Consider the following 23,667-nt stretch of genomic DNA (forward strand, 5'->3'; position numbering starts at 1 on the left):
AAGAGACCAGTGTTCAAGATGGTATATTTCTTTTTTTGGCTGCACTGCACAGCTTGGGGGATCTTAGTTCCCTGACCAGGGATTGAACCCCAGGCCCTTGGCAGTGAAAGGGCGGAATCCTAAACACTGGACGGCCAGGCAATTCCCAAAATGGTATATTTCAAGAATGATGAGAAGCCTGCTTGCTTGAGAGAGTAAGAAGCTGGTCTGACTTCCCTGACCTTCTAGATTAGAGTAGATATTGCTCCTCTGGGCTTCCACAGCACCCTGGTTGTCCCATCATGGCCCTTACTGCATTCCGTTGTTTGTCTACTTAAACCAAAGTCCCCCATATCTGTCTCTGTATTCCTTGAGCCCAGAACAGTGCCTGACACCTAGTGGACATTTCAGTGTTTGCTGAATGGGTGAATAACCGTATGAATGTCTTAGGTGAAGAAGGTGGTTTGCCATGAAAAGAACTTGCCGCATGTATTCTTTAAAACCACTCATCTCTGTTTGCTTTGATTATTCATTTACCAAGTAACATTTTGGTATTAATTCAGTTTACCAATTAATTACCAGGGATTTTACTGCTGAGAAAAGAAGGTACTGACTGTAAGTTGGTTGACAGTTATAATTCTGATTATAAATTAAAATAATAGTGCTGTGGGACAGATGAGTATGAGACTTTGGATAATATGAACCATTTTTTCTCCAGAGTATAATTATTCCTTTAGATAAGGTGGTATCCAGGTTCTGTTTGAGCAGCGATATAGGTGTGGTGTGGTGAATAGAAGGCGGGATTCAACTTTTTTTTTATACGTTTTTTATTGTAGTAAAATATACAGAACGTAAAATGTACTATCTAAACCATTTTTTTTTTTGCGATATGCGGGCCTCTCACTGTTGAGGCCTCTCCCGTTGCGGAGCACAGGCTCCAGACGCGCAGGCTCAGTAGCCATGGCTCACGGGCCCAGCCGCTCCGCGGCATGTGGGATCTTCCCGGACCGGGGCACAAACCCATGTCCCCTGCATTGGCAGGCGGACTCTCAACCACTGCACCACCAGGGAAGCCCTAAACCATTTTTAAGTGTACAATTCATTGGCATTAAGTATGTTCACAATGTTGTGCAACCATCGTTATAACAGATATAATTTTGTATAATGTGCATAGCATATATTTCAAACCCACGGTTATACAAATTTCTTAAGCAATGCAGACATTTGTATAAATTGTGTAAAAATCATAAATTAGGGGCAGTGTACACATGCAATTATAGTCAGTCTGATGCCTTAATTATTCAATTTTTTCACAACTTCCTCAGTTTTACTGTAAAGTTGTCTGTAGCTCAAAATTTCCTGTAATCTTTTCAATAAAATTAGTAATATCACTTATAGAACATGAATTTCAGAACATGCTTTTCCACATTTATTTAACTGATAGGGTTTTTTTCATGATGAATTCTTTGCTGCTGCTTCAGTAAAAGGCTAATTTTAAGTTTTCCCACATTTACAAAGCTCCCTTGTTTTTATGACTTCTTTGATGGAGATTGAGATGTATCTTCCAGTTAAAAGATTTCCCACATGTGTTGCATTTATTTTGTTGCTCTGCTGTGAGTTGAGTATTGTTTAAGGAAATGTGATCTCTTGATGAAGGCTTTGCCACATTCAGTGCACCCGTGGGGTTTCTCACCTGTATGAATTCTCTGATGCATGATCAACATTGATGAGTCTGCAAAGGCTTTGCCACATTCTCTGCATCAGTATGGTTTCTCGTCTGTATGGATTCTGGAGTGTTTATAAAGGGATGAGCTGTACTTGAAGCTTTTCCCACACTCCCTACATTCAAATGAGTTCTCAGGTGTGTGCGATTTCACATGCTGAGTAAAGGAGGAGTTCCAGGTGAATGATTTCCCACATTGACCACATTCATAAGCCTTCTCTCCAGTGTGGAGTCTCTGATGGACCACGGGTTGTGCTTTATGCGTAAAAGCTTTCCCACAATCACTGCACACAAAGGGTCTCTCTCCACTATGAATTTTTTGATGAGCTGCAAGGTGTCCCTTACTGTTAAAGGCTTTCCCACAGTCACTGCGTTCAAAGGTGTGTTTTTTTTCCTTGTATGCTTTTTTCATGTCTAATGAGATGAGACTTCTTTTTGGAGGGCTTTCCCACATTCACTGTACCCAAAGGTTTTTTTCCTTCTATGCTTTTTTTCATGTCTAATAAGACACAACTTGTTTCTGAAGGCTTTTCCACATTCCTTGTATTCATAAGAGTTTTCTCTGATATAACTTTTATTCTAACTAAGAAAGTATAAGTTAGGTTGCAAACACTTTCCATCTGATTCACACTTATGTTGTTTTTGTCTTGAAGAAATAAAATTTATACTCAGATTACAATTTTGGACTGTCTTGTTGGTCAGTGTTTTCTTGACGGTGAACATACCTTGGTTCAAAAATTTGTCTTTGCTTCCTTCTCCTTCCTGTCCCTCTAGCTCATCATCAAGTAAGCAGATAACTTCCACTGAGATGAGGTTTCTAAAGTTCTCCAGCATCACATTCCAATACAGCTTCCTCTGAGCACATCGCAGCAGCTGCCACTCCTCCAGGATGAAGTCCACGGCCACATTCTGGAATGTCACTGATCCCATCCTGTGGCTCTAGGTTGGCTTTTTGTAGATTTTAACCAGGGCCTCTGGAAACCGAAACAGGCAGGAATATGCAAGAGGGACCCTCAGGTTCAATTACACAGCCTTCAACTTTGCTTTCTTCACATGAACTGAGAAGCCGATCTCTGCTCTCCACCTGTCCCTCAAGCCCTTCTGGCTCACCTGCCGCTCACTACTGAAACACCCAGGATTCAATTTTGACTCTGCCACTTATTAGCTCTGAGATATTAGGCAAGTCCCTTAACCATTTTAAGATTTACTTTCTTTATTCATTAAGTGAATAACTGGCTGCTCAGATCTAGCCCAACTCTAAAACTCTGTGACTATGAAATAAGAGCCATACTTTACCTTGGTCCATTGAAGCCTAAACTCTATACACTTCTTACTATCTCACTCAAGACATGTAAATGGCCTAAAGTAAAGGCCAGGGAGTATAGTGCCTCAGACCCTTAGAAAAACTACAGAATGAAGCAAGAGGTAGCACTGTGATAGTGTTTAGAGGAAGTATGAAGCTGAAACTTCTTTTGCATTCTTTGCATTATTTCATAACCAGTTCTAGATTAAAATAATTATGTTGTTTGTGAATAATAATATGTCACTTGGGGATAGAGAGGATGTTGATTTGGTTCCTCACTTTTCTAGCCTTATTCTGGGTAACTTGGTGAACTAGGATTGATTGTATCCTCTTTCTTTCTCTTTTTTTTGTATACTCTCAGTAGAAGGATCTCGAGATTCAATCTCATTGTCTGTGACACACATAGGTTAGATCAGTGATAGAAAAGAGTTGGGAGACTTGTTTTCCTTCTTCATTTTGAGTTAACAAAGCAAATTGCTTTACTTCTCCATGCTTGATTCTTTTTACTAATAGAAGACGAAATCTGACTGTTCTTACATTATGTGCTTTGGGATAATTCTTTGGAACCTTTTTAAAAATTTCATTTAAAAAAACTTGATGGGGCTTCCCTGGTGGCGCAGTGGTTGGGAGTCCGCCTGCCGGTGCCGCGGGTTCATGCCACGGTCCATGAGGATCCTGCATGCTGCGGAGTGGCTGGGCCCGTGAGCCATGGCTGCTGGGCCTGTGCGTCCCGAGCCTGTGCTCCGCGGCGGGAGAGGCCGTGGCAGTGAGAAGCCCGCGTACCACAAAAACAAAAACCAAAAACCAAAAAAGCTTGACGTACGATTTCTAGTAAATGCATAAATCTAAGATGTATATATAGCTTAATGAATTTTTACATAGGTATGCTGCTGTATGTGTATAATTATAACTATCAGTCAGATCATTTTCCTGATGCGTAGAACATTTTCCTCCCCCTAGAATTCCTTTCTGCCCCTTTCCAGTCAGTACCCTCTTTTTGAACACTTTGAGTGCTTTATTATTCATATTAAGAAGCCAGTGAAGGGGCTTCCCTGGTGGCGCAGTGGTTGAGAGTCCATCTGCTGATGCAGGGGACACGGGTTCATGCCCCAGTCCGGGAAGATCCCACGTGCCGCGGAGCGGCTGGGCCCGTGAGCCATGGCCGCTGAGCCTGTGCGTCTGGAGCCTGTGCTCCGCAACGGGAGAGGCCACAACAGTGAGAGGCCCCGTGTACCGCAAAAAAAGAAAAGGAAAGCCAGTGAAGGCAAATCTTTTATGTTTCATCAGTAATTTGAATCTTGAAACCTGTAATAAAGTCTGATCTGTAGATCGTAAGGTCTTTAGCCTTTTAGAAATAGATAAGGCATAATTGTGTAAAAATGCTTTTCTAATAAAATTTTAATCCAGGCTACAGAGGGAGTAGTTTTATTTTTAAGATTTTTTTTTTTTGACGTGGACCATTTTTAAAGTCTTCATTGAATTTGTTACAATATTGCTTCTGTTTTATGTTTTGGGGTTTAGGCTGTGAGGCATGTGGGATCTTAGTTCCCTGACCAGGGATTGAACCCACAGCCCCTGCAGGGGAAGGGGGAGTCGCAACCACTGAACTGCCAGGGATGTTCCCAGAGGGAGTAGTTTTACACTGATAAAGGGGCAGTGTTATTTACCAGCATTTTCTTTTCTGTGTAGACATTTTCCTGAAAATTTTTGGGTTGTCTGAAAGTCAGTTTATTTGGAAAGTTGTAAGTAAGTGGGAAAAGAAAAGTTGTTTGGGCAGATGAATGAAGAAGTTGTTCAAGGTCTGTGAGTTCCAGTCTTCCTTCTGCGTGTGCCATTGTGTAACCCTGTGAACAAGGCCTAACCTTATTTTTTACATCTAATATTTTGTCATGAATTATTTTATCCACTGTTTTTAATGACTTTGAATTATTGAAACACCATTGAGAACTGTTTGCTTACCGTCAAAACAGGCAATTCCCCTAAGCAACCATATCTGTACACAGGCTTTACTCAGTCACTGAAATAGCCTGGGGTTTTTAGGCCAAGGAAGCTATCCAAGAATTTTGTGAATAAGGCTGAGTATTGACTTTGCCAGAATTCATGGGGAAGTTGTCTTCTTGTTTTGTATGGTAGAAGAGGGTTTTTCATCCAAACATTGCCCCAATGTTTTTTCCTTTTCCTACTGAGGTTTTTTTGTTTGTTTGTTTGTTTTTTTATGTCTAGAGATTTAAACTTCTTCTTTAAAAATGTATTTAAAATTTTTTTTAATTTTATTTCGGAGTATAGTGGTTTACACTGTTGTATTTCAGGTGTACAGCAAGGAGATTCTGTTATACACACAGACACACACACACACATCTATTTTCCAGATTCTTTTCCTATATAGGTTATTACAGAGTATTGAGTAGAGTTCCCTGTGCTATACAGTAGGTCCTCATTGATTGTTTTGTATATGATAACGTGTATATGTTAATCCCAACCTCCTAATTTATCCCTCCCCCCTTCCTTTCCCCTTTAGTAACTATAAGTTTCTTTTCTAAGTCTGTGAATCTGTTTCTGTTTTGTAAATAAGTTCATTTGTATCATTTTTTTTAGATTCCACATATAAGTGATATCATTTGATATTTGTCTTTCTCTGTCTGACTTCACTTAGTATGATCATGTCTAGGTCCATCCACGTTGCTGCACATGGCATAATTTCATTCTTTTTTATGGCTGAGTAATATTCCATTGTATATATATACACATCTCTTTTAAAATAAAATTTATTATTTATTTTTGGCTGTGTTGGGTCTTTGTTGCTGCCTGTGGGCTTTCCCTAGTTGTGGTAAGCGGGGACTGCTCTTTGTTGCGATGTGCGGGCTTCTCCTTGCCGTGGCTTCTCGTTGCAGAACATGGGCTCTAGGCGCGCGGGCTTCAGTAATTGTGTCTCGTGGGCTCTAGAGCACAGGCTCAGTAGTTGTGGTGCTTGGGCTTAGTTGCTACGCGGCATGGGGGATCTTCCCGGATCAGATATCGAACCCGTGTCCCCTGCATTGGCGGGTGGATTCTTAACCACTGCACCACTAGGGAAGTCCCTGTACCATATCCTCTTTATCCATTCCACTGTTGATGGACATTTAGGTTGCTTCCATGTCTTGGCTCTTGTAATTAGTGCTGCAGTGAACACTGGGGTGCATGTATCTTTTCGAATTATGGTTTTCTCCAGTTATATGCCCAGGAATGGGATTGCTGGATCATATGGTAGCTCTATGCCCAGGAGTGGGATTGCTGGATCATATGGTAGCTCTAGTTTTAGTTTTTTAAGGGACCTCCATACTGTTCTCCGTGGTGGCTGTACCAGTTTCCCACAACAGTGTAGGAGGGTTCCCTTTTCTCCACACCCTCTCCAGCATTTACTGTTTGTAGATTTTTGATGATGGCCACTCTGACCAGTGTGAGGTGATACCTCATTGTAGTTTTGATTTGTGTTTCCCCAATAATTAGTGATATTGAGCATCTTTTCGTGTACTTTTTAGCCATCTGTATGTCTTCTTTGGGGAAATGTCTATTTAGATCTTCTGCCCATTTTTTGATTGGGCTGTTGTTTTTTTGATATTGAGCTGCATGAGCTGTTGTATATTTTGGAGATTAATCTGTTGTCAGTCTCATCTTTTGCAAATATTTTCTCCCATTCCGAGGGTTGTCTTTTTGTTTTGGGTATGGTTTCCTTTGCTGTGCAAAAGCTTTTAAGTTTAATTAGGTCCCACTTGTTTATTTTTGTTTTCATTTTCATTACTCTAGGAGGTGAATCCAAAAAGATATTGCTGAGATTTATGTCAAAGAGTGTTCTTCCTATGTTTTCCTCTCAGAGTTTTATAGTATCCAGTCTTACATTTAGGTCTTTAGTCCATTTTGAGTTTATTTTTGTGTATGGTGTTAGTGTTCTAATTTCTTTCTTTAACATGTGGCCAGTTTTCCCACCACTTATTGAAGAAACTGTCTCTTCTCCCTTGTATATTCTTGCCTCCTTTATCATAGATTAATTGACCATAGTTGTATGGGTAAACTTGTTTAAATGTTATTTTTTGGTAGACTTTTATTTTCAGTAATTTGTTTTGAGATAAGTTGAGTAGGAGGTTCAGATTCCAAGACAAACGGGGATTTATCTTTGCTTTGGGACTTGACAGCGAGATGTTAAAAAAATAATAATTTTGTTTTGAAAATTGTAATCAAACTTAGATTGCTTTATTTTAGAGTATTCAATGGAGTTTGATTTTTTTGATGGTTTCCTCATGTAAACAGGAAGCCAGCAGAAGAAGGCCTGTGATGAATAAACTTCATTATCTCTGCTAAAGGGACCTTGTTAAAGGAAATTAGATGTAGTAAAGATCATGATGTTGGGAGCTTGACCTAGTATTGAACGTTTTGTGATTTCAGGCACCTGAACTTTGACCTAGGCAATGTGGACCATGTTTGATGGTTCTTGAGCATGATTCATGCATTTGATCATTCATGCAACATATTTTTATTGAACTAACCAGGCATTGGGGATATAATGTGGAGGAAACCCTGATGTGATACCATCCCCCATGGAACCTGTGGGCTGGTGGAGGAAATAAATATTAATATTAAATTAAATGTAAAATTATAACTGCAGCAGTGGTATCAGTGATATTAGTGAAACTTGACCAGGTTAGAAAATGCATCCTCAAGAAATGGTACTTCTGCTATGATTTGATGGAAGAGTAGGTATTGACTTGGCAAAGAGAGGAAGGATGGTTGTCTAGGCAGAAGGAACAGCAGGTGCAAAGGCCCTGTGGTAGAAGGGAAAATGGTGAAATGAGGCTAGTGTGGCCTGAGAAGTGACAGCTAGAGGGAGAATGAAATGGTTTGAGGTGGAGAGATAGGCCTGCTCTTGCAGGTTTTTATTAAAGGTTTTGTTAAGTTTTTGCCTTTATTCTAAGAGGAACAAGGAACCGTTAGAGGGTTTTAAGCAAGAAAGGACAAAGTCAGACTTGTTTTTTTTTTTTCTCTTTTTGGCTGTGCCACATGGCTTGTGGGATCTCAGTTCCCCAACCAGGGGTTGAACCTGGAGCCACCGCAGTGAAAGCCTGGAATCCTAATGACTAGGCAACCACGGAACTCCCCAGACTTGCTTTTTTTTTTTTTTTTTTTTTTTTTGCGGTATGCGGGCCTCCCACTGCTGTGGCCTCTCCCGTTTCGGAGCACAGGCTCCGGACGCGCAGGCTCAGCGGCCATGGCTCATGGGCCCAGCCGCTCCGCGGCATGTGGGATCTTCCCGGACCGGGGCACGAACCCGTGTCTCCTGCATCAGCAGGCGGACTCTCAACCACTGCGCCACCAGGGAAGCCCCAGACTTGCTTTTTGATGTGAGCATTTTTTACCTCAAGGCAGAGAATGGATTGAGGTGCACCAGAGTGGAGGCAGAGATACTAGTTAGGCACTTAGACTAGTTCAGGTGAGAGATAGTGGTGACTTACTTAGACGAGACTGGCGTTGGTGGAGAGGATAGAAAGGAATTAATTCAGGAATATTTAGGAGACGTGGTGATCATTTTGTAATGTATAGAAACATCAAATCACTATGTTGTACACCAGGAACTTACATAGTGTAGGTCAACTATACTTCAACAAACAAACTTATAGAAAAAAAGATCAGATTTGTGGTTACCAGAGGTGGGGGGAGGGGGAATTGGATGAAGGTGGTGAAAAAGTACAGACAGAAGGAGATGTCTTAGTGCAGGAGAGAACTCATTGGTTAAATTTAGATATACCCTCTTACTGTGTTTAGTTCGATAGTTTTGTTCTTAAGATGCAAATAAATACATATGTGAGAATTGCTTTTCCATACTGGTATGCTTATCAGTGCTTTCTCCGTCCTGTAGGTTTTTACACGTGTTGATGTGTACTGCAGGTTTTTTGTGGGGTTTCTTTTGGTTTGTTTTTTTTTTGCAGTATGCGGGCCTCTCACTGCTGTGGCCTCTCCCGTTGCGGAGCACAGGCTCTGGACTCGCAGGCTCAGCGGCCATGGCTCACGGGCCCAGCCGCTCCGCGGCATGTGGGATCTTCCCGGACCGGGGCACGAACCCGTGTCCCCTGCATCGGCAGGCGGACTCTCAACCACTGCGCCACCAGGGAAGCCTGTACTGCAGTTTTAACCAAAGAGTAGGCATTGGATAATATTTCCTGAATCAATGACTAGATCAGTAATTTTAATGCTTTCCAGAAATAGTGTTCTCCTGCTCATGTTTCTCATGTTGGCAAATAATTAAGGCTGCATTATTAATTGATATTTGCACTTAATTAATAATAGTGTACTCTTCCTACCCAACAACCCCTTCCTCTTCCATAAGCCATGACCTGATTGCTCAGAAGCATGTTACCTAATGGAATCAACATAGAAAATTAAAAATAGCTATCTGCATGGTATTATTTAGCTTTGAGTTATTTTGTTCTCTACTTACGCTAGCTGGTTTATAATTTGATGAAAGTAGCATATTTGAATATTTTCTTATTCTTTTGATCATTAAAAAAACTAAAATATATTGAATTCATTGTTGTCTTTTTTTAAAATTTATTTTATTTTGTTTTGATCATTAAAAAAACTATATTGAATTTTCATTGTTGTCTTTTTTTAAATTTTATTTTATTTAATTTATTTTTGGCTACGTTGGGTCTTTGTTGCTGAGCACAGGCTTTCTCTAGTTGGGTGAGCGAGGGCTACTCTTCATTGCATTGCGCGGGCTTCTCATTGCGGTGGCTTCTCTTGTTGTGGAGCACGGGCTCATTGCGGAGGCTTCTCTTGTTGTGGAGCACGGGCTCTAGGTGCGCGGGCACAGTAGTTGTGGTGCACAGGCTTATTTGCTCCGCGGCACGTGGGATCTTCCCAGACAAGGGCTCGAACCTGTGTACCCTGCATTGGCAGGCAGACTCTTAGCCACTGCGCCATTAGGAAAGTCCCCTCGTTGTTGTCTTTTATAACTAAGTTGCCTTCATTTCTGTTGAGCAGATGCTTGCTCGAAGGGATTTAAATGACAAGCTTTTTCTGTTTACCCTGCTGGAAGTTTGATGCATTCAGCTGACAGCTTTATTTTTCTTTCCTCAAAAGCCAGAACTAGGCCTACAGGAAGAAAAGGAACGTATTCCGGAGCCAAAGGCTGATGTTGCATAGGCCTGTGGGGGTGCATATTCAGAAGCTGTGCAGTTGGTTGCCCTGGATCTGTCAAAACAGGTTTGGTTGGTTCTGGCTGTGCCATGGTTTATTTATATGCTTCTGAGTAGTGATCTTGGGAATGAATACATTATGAGTACAGTTTGGAAAGTTGTTGTATCGATTGCTGAGGGAAGTAAAAAAAACCCACCCGAGGAACCCCACTGTTGAACAGGTCTTGGGTTCACTGGTTTAATTTTCTGTGAGTGCCGCCCAGTGATTAAACCTTTGCCTCATCTCAGCAGCAACTGCCAGTTTTTTGGACGCAAGTTAGTTCATGGAAGAAACTTTGTGTGATAGGAAGACAAAACGTGAAATTAAATATATCTTAGCTCTGGCCTAAGTAGATATTGTTAAACATGGGTGAGTTGGATATAACATAAGCTTTCTCTTCTGGTTTCAGGAAAGCATAGTGGAAAAAAATGTAGGATTCTTTTCTAATTTCTGTTGATCCAGCTAGGATATTATGTCTTGCATTTTTAAGGCATTCAAGCATTTGTTTAGTTGAATTGTGGGAAAAGGATAGACAGAAGAACAGGACATTCAGTGTTTGAACAGTGTTAAGTAGAAGAACATGAATTGATGAGGTAATTGTATCCTTCTACATTTTTGACTATCAGGATTTAGATTTGGTTACAGATTATGCAATTATATTTACAAAAGAAATGCAGACATTTCAGTAAAGTACTAACAGTTTTCAGATGAGAACTAATCTGAGTGTTAATTAGAAAAGAATTTACAATTTTGCATTAAATGTAATCCTTCTTAAATCTTACTTATTAAATTTATGATCACGATGAGGTACATTTTTTTAAAAAATAATTTTTATTGAATTTTTTATAGTTGGTTTACAATGTTGTATTAGTTTCAAGTGTACAGCAAGGTGATTCAGTTTTATATATATATATATATTTTTTTTTTCTTTTTCAGATTCTTTTGCCATATAGGTTATTACAGAGTACTGAGTAGGGTTCCATGTGCTACACAGTAGGTCCTTATTAGTTATCTGTTTTACATATAGTAGTATGTATATCTCAATTCCAGTCTCCCAATTTATCCCTCTCCCCCTTACCCCTTGGTAACTATAAGTTTGTTTTCTATATCTGTAACTCTATTTCTGTTTGCAGTTAAGTTCATTTGTACCCTTTTTTTAGATTCCACATATAAGTGGTATCATAAGATATTTATCTTTGTCTGACTTCACTCAGTATGGCAATCTCTAGGTCCATCCGTGTTGCTGCATATGGCATTTTTTCATTCTGTTTTTATGCCTGAGTAATATTCCATTGTGTATATATACCATGTCTTCTTTATCCATTCCTCTGTTGATGGACATTTAGGTTGCTTCCATGTCTTGGCTATTGTAAATAGTGCTGAAGTGAACATTGGGGTGCATGTATCTTTTCGAATTATGGTTTTCTCTGGATATATGCCCAGGAGTGGGATTGCTGGATCATATGGTAGCTCTATTTTTAGTTTTTTAAGGAACCTCCATACTGTTCTCCATGGTGGCTGTACCAGTTTACATTCCCACAGCAGTGTATGAGGGTTCCCTTTTCTCCACACCCTCTCCAGCATTTACTGTTTGTAGATTTTTTGATGATGGCCATTCTGACCAGTGTGAGGTGATACCTCATTGTAGTTTTGATTTGTGTTTCCCTAATAATTACTGATGTTGAACATCTTTTCATGTGCTTTTTAGCCATCTGAATGTCTTCTTTGGATAAATTTTTTGTTTTTTAATTTATTTATTTTTGGCTGTGTTGGGTCTTCGTTGCTGCGCATTGGCTTCCTCTACTTGTGGCGCGCGGGGGCTACTCGTTGTGGTGCACGGGCTTCTCACTGAGGTGTCTTGTTGCAGAGCACGGGCTCTAGGCACACGGGCTTCAGTCGTTGTGGCTCGTGGGCTGTAGAGCGCAGGCTCAGTAGTTGTGGCACACGGGATTAGCTGCTCCACGGCATGTGGGATCTTCCCAGACCAGGGCTCAAACCCATGTCCCCTGCATTGGCAGGTGGATTCTTAACCACTGCGCCACCAGGGAAGCCCTGGAGAAATATTTATTTAGATCTTTTGCCCATTTTTTGATTGGGTTTTTTTGTTGTTGATATTTAGCTGCATGAGCTGTTTGTATATTATGGAGATTGATCCCTTGTTGATCGCTTCATTTGCAAATATTTTCTCCCATTCTGTGGGTTGTCTTTTCGTTTTGTTTATCGTTTCCTTTGCTGTGCAAAAGCTTTTAAGTTTAATCAGGTCCCATTTGTTTACTTTTGTTTTTATTTTCATTACTCTAGGAGGTGGATCCCAAAAGATATTGGTGTGATTTATGTCAAAGAGTGTTTTCCTCTAAGAGTTTTATAGTATCCAGTCTTACATTTAGGTCTTTAATTCATTTTGAGTTTATTTTTGTTTATAGTGTTAGGGAGTGTTCTAATTTCATTTGTTTACATGTAGCTGTCCAGTTTTCCCAGCGCCACTTATTGAAGAGACTGTCTTTTCTCCATTGTATATTTTTGCCTCCTTTGTCATAGATTAGGTGACCATAGGTGCATGGGTTTATCTCTGGACTTTCTATCATGTTTCATTGATCTGTATTTCTGTTTTTGTGCCAGTACCACACTGTTTTGATTTCAGTAACTTTGTGGTATAGTCTGAAGTCAGGGAGCCTGATTCCTCTAGCTTCCTTTTTCTTTCTCAAGACTGCATGGGGACACAGACATAGAGAATGGACTTGAGGACACAGAGAGGAGGAAGGGTAAGCTGGGATGAAGTGAGAGAGTGACATTGACATATATATACTACCAAATGTAAAATAGCTAGTGGGAAGCAGCCACATAGCACAGGGAGATCAGCTTGGTGCTTTGTGACCACCTAGAGGGGTGGGATAGGGAGGGTGGGAGGGAGATGTAAGAGGGAGGGGATATGGAGATATATGTATACATTATCGCTGGTTCACTTTGTTATACAGCAGAAACTAACACAACAGTGTAAAGCAATTATACTCCAATAAAGATGTTAAAATTTAAAAAAAGGATTGCTTTGGCTATTTGTGGTCTTTTGTGTTTCCATACAAATTGTAAAATTTTTTGTTCTAATTCTGTGAAAAATGCTAGTGGTAATTTAATAGGTATTGCATTGAATCTGTAGATTGCTTTGGGTAGTTTAGTCACTTTGACAGTATTGATTATTCCAATCTAAGAACATGGTATATCTCTCCATCTCTTTGTGTCATCTTTGATGTCTTTCATCAGTGTCTTATAGTTTTCTGTGTACAGGTCTTTTGTCTCCTTTGGTAGGTTTCTTCCTGGGTATTTTATTCTTTTTGATGCCATGGTAAATGGGATTGTTTCCTTGATTTCTCTTTCTGATCTTTCATTGTTAGTGTATAGGAATGCAAGAGATATCTGTGTATTAATTTTGTATCCTGCAGCTTTACCAAATTTATTGTTGCGCTCTAGTAGTTTTCTCATAGCATCTATAGAATTTTCTATGTACGGTATCATGTCATCTGCAAATAGTGACAGTTTTACTTCTTTTCCAATTTGGATTCTTTTTATTATTATTTTTTTCTTCTCTGATTACTGTGGTTAGGACTGCCAAAACTATGTTGAGTAAAAGTGGCAAGAGTGGACATCTTTGTCTTGTTCCTGATCTTAGAGGAAATGCTTTCAGTTTTTCACTGTTGAGAAAGACATTTGCTGTGGGTTTGTCGTATATGGCCTTTATTATGTTGAAGTAGGTTCCCTCTGTGCCCACTTTCTGGAGATTTTTATCATAAATGGGTGTTGATTTTGTCAAATGCTTTTTCTGCATCTATTGAGATGATCATGTGGTTTTTATTCTTCAATTTGTTGAGGTGGTGTATCACACTGATTGATTTGCAGATATTGAAAAATCCTTGCATCCCTGGGATAAATCCCACTTGATCATGGTGTATGATCCTTTTAATGTGTTGTTGGATTTGGTTTGCTAGTATTCTGTTGAGGATTTTTGTGTCTATGTTCATCATTGATACTGGCCTGCAATTTCCTTTTTTTGTGATATCTTTGTCTGCTTTTGGTATCAGGGTGATGGTGGCCTCATAGAATGAGCTTGGGAGTGTTCCTTCCTCTGCGATTTTTTCTAAGAGTTTCAGAAGGGTAGGTGTTAACTCTTCTCTAAATGTTTGTTAGCATATGCCTGTGAAGCCATCTGGTCCCGGACTTTTGTTTGTTGGAAGAGTTTAATCACAGTTTCAATTTCAGTACTTGTAATTGGTCTGTTCTTATTTTCTATTTATTCCTGGTTCAGTCTTGGAAGGTTGTGCCTTTCTAAGAATTTGTCCATTTCTGCTCAGTTGTCCATTTTATTGGTGTATAGTTGCTTGTAGTAATCTCTTATAATCCTTTGTATTTCTGTGGTGTCCATTGTAACTTCTCCTTTTTCATTTCTAATTTTATTGATTTGAGTCCTCTCCCTTTTTTTCTGGATAAGTCTGGCTAAAGGTTTATCAATGTTGTTTATCTTCTCAAAGAACCAGCTTTTAGTTTCATTGATCTTTGCTGTTGTTTTCTTCGTCTCTATTTCATTTATTTCTGCTCTGATCTTCATGATTTCTTTCCTTCTGCTAACTTAGGGTTTTTTTTGTGTGTGTATACACATTTAGTTTTATTGTAACAAAGCAACTTATACACTTTTAACGTTTAACACTGAGCATCATCTTTCCTTTCCAGAGAAACAAAAAGAAAACTTTTAAAATAAACAGGAACAAAATTATAATAGAGAATGTCAATTGCATATAAGATCTTACAGGTTCTGCTGATTATCCCATTGAGTGGCAGGGCTCAAGTCATCATTAGGAGAGAATTTTATTTTAAAAGTGTCATCTTAAACTGCACGGATGTCCGTTAAACATCACAATTAAACATGCCAGAGGAGAAGCCATGTTGTCAAAATGCCCACTTAACCCATCCAAACATCTCAAACCCATTTTTTGCTGACCTTCTATAACCCCATTTTTTAAAGTTTTTTTTTAAACAAGAGAAAGTAGACAGATACATGTTGGTAAATGCTAACTGTCCATATTCACATAGAGACACAGTGCAATCTCTGAGTCCAACATACAGAGAAAGGAGGAAAAAAGCTAGAATTCAATGCACTACTACACAGGGGCCTAGCACCCTCCAGCTTCCAGCAGAGCTAAGGGAGCAGAAGGTTTTTCTTTTTTCCCACAGAGCATGGTGGTGTTGATTCCATAAAGTTTTTGTTGAGACAAGAAGGGATAAAAATGAATTTGAAACAAAGGGGTAGAGATTCTTTTCTCACTGAATTCTGCTCAAGGTATTTTCCCCCCAAATAAGTTGTGAGCCATGGTATAAAGGAGAAAAGAGACCTCACAAACAGGGCGACTGAGCACAAGAGGAGGAGGAGAAAAAAAAGACTGCAACTTGCTCCCAGGGACTGGAGAAAATTAAAAAAGGAAGGTTGGAATCCATCAGTGTTCCATTAGTCATCTTCGCCTTCATCTTCCTTCATCCTTATCCCCTTCTTCGTCAATATCTTCCAATTCTTCTTCCTTTTCATCATCATCGTCACCTTCTTCTCCTTCCCTTTCCTCATCATCCATGTCCGGAACCAAGTAGTACTGTAATGGATTTGGCCAAATATCATCTTTGATGACCTCTCCTAACTCATCTGCACCTGCATCAGAATGATCAGTAAACCAGGTGAAGAAGCTTTCTGGTTCCTTATGCTGTCTCATCCTGCTGGCTTTATTCTGCGTTTGACTTCATCGTTTTGTCACATCCTTTCTGGATTTCCATTTGATTTCAGTGGACTTTGAAGACGGATCACCACTCTCATTCCGATGAAATTCTTTGGAGAGACCTTTATTTTCGAAGTAAGGGTTTTCATCAAAATAAGAATCTATTCTGTAACGTGATTTAATATCTGCAAATTCTGTCACTTCAACTCTTGTCAAATAATGCAGTGCCTCTTCATCCTCCTCCCCAAGCAGTGCAGACACTTGCGGATGGTTAACAAATGATGTTACCCAAAAATGTGGGGTTTTGGCGATCAATTCTGACGCCTTCTGAAGAAATGGTTGGCGGAGTTTGTTATATTTCTGTTGTGCTTTCAAAATCTCCTCACTGGCTTGTTCGTCAAGTCTGTCTGTTTTCATTTTGTACTTCATCAGTATGTTCAATTGCTTCTTGCTATTCTTTTTCTTCCTTCGGCAAGTTCGGAGAAGCAGATATTTCCTCTGGCCTGGAGGCAGGAGTCAGTCTCGGTTTCTTCGGTTTCTTTGCTTGGGGTGGAAGTGAAAACTGGTGTTTGGGGGCCATGCTAGGAGAAAAGCCAAGAATCCACGCAAGGAAAGAGGCTCGTACCAGGAGCTCTGAGAACTTTAACTTTGGGTTTTGTTTGTTCTTCTTTCTCTAGTTGCTTTACGTGTAAGGCTAGGTTTGAGGTATGTGTTTAATAGTAGTTTAAAAAAACAGCTAACACTTACTGAGTATTTGCTTACTTCTTGCCAGGCGCTATATAAAGTACTTTCCATGCATGCATTTCTCATTTATTCTTTACAGTAACCCCATGAGATGGGAAATATTTTTATCCATACTTTAGAGATCAAATTAAGTAATTTGCTCAAGGACCCACAGTTAGTAGGCAAGTGAGCCATAATAGCATGTACTGCATGTTTTAAAATTTTACTTCATTTAAGAAATACTGAAAGGTTTTGTATGAAAGTCTGATTTCAGTAGACCATTTTGTTTTAGCTTTGAGGAATTTATATCTTTAGGATTGTTGAGAATCATACAAAGTAAATTATTTAGAGCTACAGAAAATGTTTTGTCATATATGGTAATATTTCATTTGTTTAATATTGAAAGGGGATAAAGAATTATAAATGTTTCCAGATTGGTAAAGTTTACCTCTGTTGAAGAAATGTAGCTTTCAAAGAAATTAACCATTTTAGAATAGTAATTTTTCTGAAATGTGTGTTCCTTTTTGGCCTTGTAAGAAAAAAATTTTCACCCTCTTAAAGACAGTTTTCTGTGTATGATGAATCTGTTCTTTATTTATTTTTAATTTTTTGACTGCACTCCATGGCATGTGGGATCTTAGTTCCCCAACCAGGGATCGAACCTGGGCCTCCTGCATTGGTGGCGCAGAATCTTAACCACTGGATTGCCAGGGAAGTCCCTAATGAATCTGTTCTTGATAATTCAGGGCTTTTGTTAGGACCATCAGTTAATTTATTTCACTGTATGTAATGCACTACTTTTTTTCTTTTCCCTTGCTCTAAGTTCTCTTATTGTTTGTGCACACTGCTTCTTATAATTCTTTTATTTAAATAAACGTAAGAATTAATATGTAAGTCAAGAATTAGATTGGCCTCACCTGTAAAGAAGCATGCAGCTCACCAGATTCTGGGGGGAAAAAAAAGATAGTATTCTTATAGTTACCATTAATTGGGTACTTCCAAATTTGGCAGAGGTGATTTTCATATATTATTTCTTTTAATTCTTACAACAACCATATGAGTTAGATATTATTATAGAAAATGAGACTGAGGCTTAGAAAGCCAAGACTCCCTTTGCTACCAATTATTGAAATCAATCAAATATAGGACTGATTGGTTCTAAGGTCTAGATTCTTATCTACTATTTCATACTCCTTGCATTTGTTTCCTGATTGTTTCACAGTTCTTGGCTCAGTGTTGAGTATGTAGGTGTTCAAAACTAATGTTTGTTTCTTTATCACTTTATTAAAATTTTTAAAATTTTAATGAAGTATAATTAACATGCAATAAGTTGCACATAAAGTTTTTAATTTAGTGAGTTTTGACATAAGTATACACTTTTGAAACCATCACCATAATCAAGATAAATATTTTCATCACCCCCCAAAGTTTCCCCTTGTCCCTTGTAATCCATCTTTCCCTCCAATTCCATGCACAGGCAACCACCGTAGGTTAATTTTATATGCATACATATATATGTATATTATATATAATTTTTTATATAAATGGAATCATAAAGCTTGTATTTTTGCTTGGCTTCTTTTACTCAGCATAATGCTTTTGAAGTTCATTGATATTGCATGTATTGATCTTTTTTTTTTTTTTTTTTAGTTTTTATTGCTGAGCAGTGTTCTATCATATGGATTGTTATCCATCTAGTTTGGGGGCTATTATAAATAAAGCTGCTGTAAACATCTATGTACAAGTCTTTGGATGTATGTTTTCATTTCCCTTGGGTAAAAATCTGGAATGGAATGGATAGGTCATATGGAGGGTGTTTGTTAAATTTTTTAAGAAAGTGCTGTTAGCTTCCTATTGCTGTAACAAATGACCACAAACTTAATGGCTTAAAACAACACATGTTTATTGTCTTACATTTCTGGGGGCCAGAAGTCTGAAATGGATCTCACTAGGCTAAAATCAAGATGTTGGCAAGGCTGTATTTTTTCTGGAGATTCTAGGGGAGAATCCTATTTTCTTGCCTCTTGCTTCTAGAGGCTGTTTATACTCCTTGGTTCATGACCCCCTTTCATCTTCAAAATATAATCATACCGACCTCTCTTTCTGTGTCCCATCGCCTCTGACTCTGACACTCTTGCCTCCCTCTTTCACTTATAAGGACCTATGTGATTACATTGAGCCCACCTGGGTAATGCAGGATAACCTCCCAGTGTCAAAATCTTTGATTCCATCACGTCTGCACAGTCTCTCTTGTCAGGTAAGGCAACATATTCACAGGATAGAAACATCTTTGGGGGGCCGTTCTGCCTACCATACTGCCACACGTTTTCCAAAGAGGTTATACCATTTAGTATTAGCACTAGCTGCAGTTGCTCCACATCCTCTCTGATACTTAGTTTGAGTGATCTTTTAAATCAATTTAATTAAAAGAATTTTAATTTTCATTTTGAAATAATTTCAAATCTATAAAGAGTTGCAAAACTAGACAAAGAATCCCCCGAATTCTTCACCCAGAGCCCCCAAAGTTCACATTTTATTGATCACAGTACAATTACCAAAATCAGGAAGTGAACATCAATACAATACTGTTATCAAACCTATAAATCCTGTTCAAATTTTGCCAATTATCTTTTCTTTTGTTTCCCGGTCCAAGATCCAGGGCAGAGTCCGTATAGTCTCCTTTAATTTGGGACGATTCCTCAGTCTTTCTTTAACTTTCGTGAGTTAGACCAGTATTAAACTGGTATTAGGCCTCCTTTATACTTAGATTATTGAGGACCCCAAAAAGCTTTTGTTTATTTGGGTTATGTTTATTGATATTTACTGTATTAGCAATCAAAACAGATTTTAAAGAATATTTAATTAATTAAAAAAGTAATAAACGCATTACATGTTAACATGAATAACACGTCATTTTCTAAAATAATATTTAATAAGAGTAGGATTATTTTACATTTGTGCCAATCTCTTTAATGTTTGACTTCATACAAGACAGCTAGATTCTTATATCCCATTAGCTCTAAGAGCCATGAGAACGTCACGTTATCCTCATGAGAGGGTGAAAGTGAAAAAGGCAAAAAATGTCTCAATATTATCATAAGGGTTATGATAATAACCCTGTTGTTTTCTCTTCTTGAGGTGGTTTTGTCTGGTTTTGGTATCAATAATGCTGGCTTCATAGGATGATTAGGAAGTATTCCCTCCTCTTCAATTTTTTGGAAAAGTTTAAGAAAGATTGGTATTAGTTCTTCTTTAAATGCTTGGTAGAATTGACCAGTGCAACAAATCAAGTCAGGGCTTTTATTTGTCAGGAGATTTTTGATTACTGATTCAATCTCCTTACTCTTTATAGGTCTATTTTCCTATTTCCTCTTTTAAAAAAAAAAAAAAAATTATTTATTTATTTATGGCTGTGTTGGGTCTTTGTTGCTGCACGTGCGTGGGCTTTCTGTAGTTGTGGCGAGCGGGGGCTACTCTTCGTTGTGGTGCGTGGGCTTCTCATTGCGGTGGCTTCTCTTGTTGTGGAGCACGGACTCTAGGCACGCGGGCTTCAGTGGTTGTGGCTCGTGGGCTCTAGAGTGCAGGCTCAGTAGTTGTGGCACACGGGCTTAGTTGCTCTGCGGCCTGTGGGATCTTCCCGGACCAGGGCTCGAACCCGTGTTCCCTGCATTGGCAGGCAGATTCTTAGCCACTGCGCCACCAAGGAAGTCCCTTTCTATTTCTTCTTGATTTAGTCTTGGTAGATTTTGTGTTTCTAGGAATTTGTGAGCTAATATATGGTCTGTCCTGGAAGGTGTCCCATGTGAACTTGAGAAGAATGTGTATGCAGTTGCTTTCGAATGTCCTAGTCTTTAGGGTCTTGCTCCCGATAGGGGGGAAAGGAGGCGGGGAGAAGGATTGGGAGAACAGGGAACCAGTCCTTTAAATAAATCCCTTGGAAGTCACTTAGCTGGAGAGGGAGGGCCTTGCAACTACAGGGTGGTGCGAGGTGGTGGGGAGGTAAGGTGCAACAAAAATGGGCACCTGTCTCTTTGCAGCTTTGTGATCAGAAGCAATAATCAGTGATCAGGGCATAGATCTGTGATATTTGGAAGACAGGGTCTTTTTTTTGCCCACCCTAGGTCCCACAAGCTGTGTCCAAGCTGTTGTAGGAACCTTGCTCAGCTCACATCCATGTTGCTGGAGGAAGCTGTGTAGCTGCTACAGTGCTAAGAGTTGAAATTGAAATTAAATGCAACTTATTGTCCAAGCCTTCCCCCCTGGAAGATCCAAGCCTTAAATAGACTCCATAGTTCCAAAATACATCAGATAGAGTCTGCCAGTGCATTTGCTGTCTAGCAGTTATCAACTACTCACTGGGCAGTCTCACTTTGACCATATTTCTCACTTTAATGAAACACTGTATCTTAGTATTTTGTATTCTCATGTTTGAGTGTTCATTCATTCACAGAACAGTTTAAGCTAAGGCACTATAACTACCTGTTCTTTGTAGTCACTGTAAGGTCCTCTTGCTTTGGCCATATTTATTGAATAAACTCAAGGAAGTGTGATAAAACTATATTTCTGACTAAAGAGATTACATTTTTCAAAGTAGTAAATGTCTATTGAATTTCCTTGATTATATCTTTCTCATTTCTGTCTCAAGAGAAAGATTTGTTTTGAGTGTGAATGACTGGGCTGGGAAAAGATGTTGCTAAATCACAAATCCCCTTAGGAGGTAGCTGCAAAAATGTTGTCCCTTATAAAATAGAAGCATGAGAAGAAATAATGACTTCAAGAATAGAACTGTTGAATAAATTTGCAGTGTAGCAAAGCATAAAGTATGTGTTACCATTGAAACCATCTCAAATGACCTACAGTGAAGGAGAAAGAGCATAAGTTAGAGACTATTTTAAAATCTGAAAAACATGACGAAGTTTCATTTCTAAACTTTGTGTTCATCCATTTACTCTAGAGAGATTTACGACTGGCTCTGTGGCAGTTGAGCAAAATTTGACATTCTGAAGGCGTATTGAAATGTAACATATGTTATATGTTTATTATGAGTGTTTTTTCCTTTTTCTTTTGAATGACGTGACTGCTTGATGATGTAAGAAATTTGAAATCAGGATTTTTTTTTTTTTTTTGAAATCAGGATTTTTAAAAAATTGAAGTATAGTTGAGTTACAGTGTTGTGTTAGTTTCAGGTGTACAGCAAAGTGATTCAGTTATACACACACACACACACACACACACACACATATATCTATTCTTTTTCAGATTCTTTTCCATTTTAGGTTATTACAAGATATTGAACATAGCTCCCTGTGCTATACAGTAGGCCTTGTTTATCTGTTTTATACATACCTATAGTATGTATCTGTTAAGCACAAAGTCCCGGTTTATCCCTACTCCCTTTCCGCTTTGGCAAGCGTAAGTTTGTTTTCTCTGTCTGTGAGTCTGTTTCTGTCTTGTAAATAAGTTTATTTCATTCTTTTTTATGGCTGAGTAGTAGTCCATTGTATACATAATACCACATCTTCTTCAACCATTCATCTGTTGATGGACATTTAGGTTGCTTCCATGTCTTGGCTATTGTAACTAGTGCTGCTATGAATATTGGGGTGCATGTATCTTTTTTAATTAGAGTTTTCTCCGGGCATATGCCCAAGAGTGGGATTGCTGGATCGTATGGCAACTCTATTTTTAGTTTTTTAGGGAACCTCCATACTGTTTTCCATAGTGGCTGCACCAGCTTACATTGGGAAAGTCCTTATTTCCTCTTCATTTATGAAGGATATTTTCACTGGATATAGAATACTGGTTTGGCAGTTTTTTCTTACATTTTAAAGTTGCTACTCAAGTATCATCTTGCTTGCACAGTTGCTGACAAGAAGCTTATTATAATCCTTATCCTGTTCCTCTGTATATAATATGTTTTCCCCTCTCTGACTGCCTTCAGGATTTTCTCTTTGCCTTTCAGTGATTTGAATATGATATGCTTAGTTTTTTTGTTTTTGTTTTTTTGTTATTTATCCTGTTTGATGTTTTTGGACCTTTTTAAGTCTGTAGTTTGGTGTCTTGTTACTAATTTTGGTAAGTTCTTGGCCATTCAAATATTTCTTCTGCTCTGTTCTTTCTTCTCCAGGCACTCTGAGTGTTACACGGTTTGATATTTTCCCACAGTTCTTGGATGTTATTTTTCTGTTTTATTTTCCTATTCTTTTTCTTCCTTACATTTCAGTTTGAGCAATTTCTATTAGCCGGTCTTCAAGTTCACTGATTCTTTTTTTAGCTGTTTCAAATCTACTAATAAGCTTGTCAGAAGCATTTGTTATTTATTACCATGTTTTTTCCACTTGATTTTTTCTTATGATTTCCATGTCTCTCTGAAATTACCTATCTGATCTTGCATGTTGTCTACCTTTTCCATTAGAGTCTTCACCATATTAATCATGTTTTAAATTCCCTGATAACTCTAAAATCTATATCATGTCTGAATCTAGTTCTGATAATTGCTTTGTTTCCTCAAACTGTGTTTTTATTACTGCCTTTGGCATGCTTCATAATTTCTTGTTGAAACGTGACCATTTTGTATAGAACAGGAAGTACTGAGGTAAATATCTGATATGCTTGGAGAACACTGCAAGTTTCCTTCTGCTAGTCCTTTAGGGTGGAATTTGAATTAATCTGTTAGGGGTTGAGCTATGTTTAAACATTATTATTGCTATGGTTACCAGAGTTGACATTTGTTGTTGCCATGGAAACCAGAGACTTCAGATTTCCCTAGTGTCTCTTATCTCCCTGCTTGGCTTTGGGTTTTCCCTTTATGCTGTTTCACACAGTGAGTTCATCCTTTGCAGCTGTATTCCATTGTTATTTTTACTCAAAGCTTATTAGCCTAGTAGTGGAGGGTGGGGGGAGTTCTGTGGTGGTTTGTTAAACCTCAGATTTTGGCAGGCACTAGAACCTGGATCTTGGAGCTGTGGCCTTCGTAAAACTTT

The 23,667-nt window shown here is 38.7% G+C and overlaps 2 pseudogenes; both read right to left on the reverse strand.

Moving 5' to 3' along the window:
* Positions 1-1,574: 1,574 nt before the first annotated feature.
* Positions 1,575-2,632, reverse strand: LOC112407262 (zinc finger protein 684-like; annotated as a pseudogene).
* Positions 2,633-15,718: 13,086 nt separating this feature from the next.
* On the reverse strand, positions 15,719-16,541 carry LOC112407263 (protein SET-like; annotated as a pseudogene).
* Between the last annotated feature and the right edge of the window lie 7,126 nt (positions 16,542-23,667).

Source organism: Neophocaena asiaeorientalis, unplaced genomic scaffold (genome assembly GCF_003031525.2).
Source record: "Neophocaena asiaeorientalis asiaeorientalis breed wild unplaced genomic scaffold, Neophocaena_asiaeorientalis_V1.1 scaffold392, whole genome shotgun sequence".
In the NCBI taxonomy this organism is placed as follows: domain Eukaryota; kingdom Metazoa; phylum Chordata; class Mammalia; order Artiodactyla; family Phocoenidae; genus Neophocaena; species Neophocaena asiaeorientalis.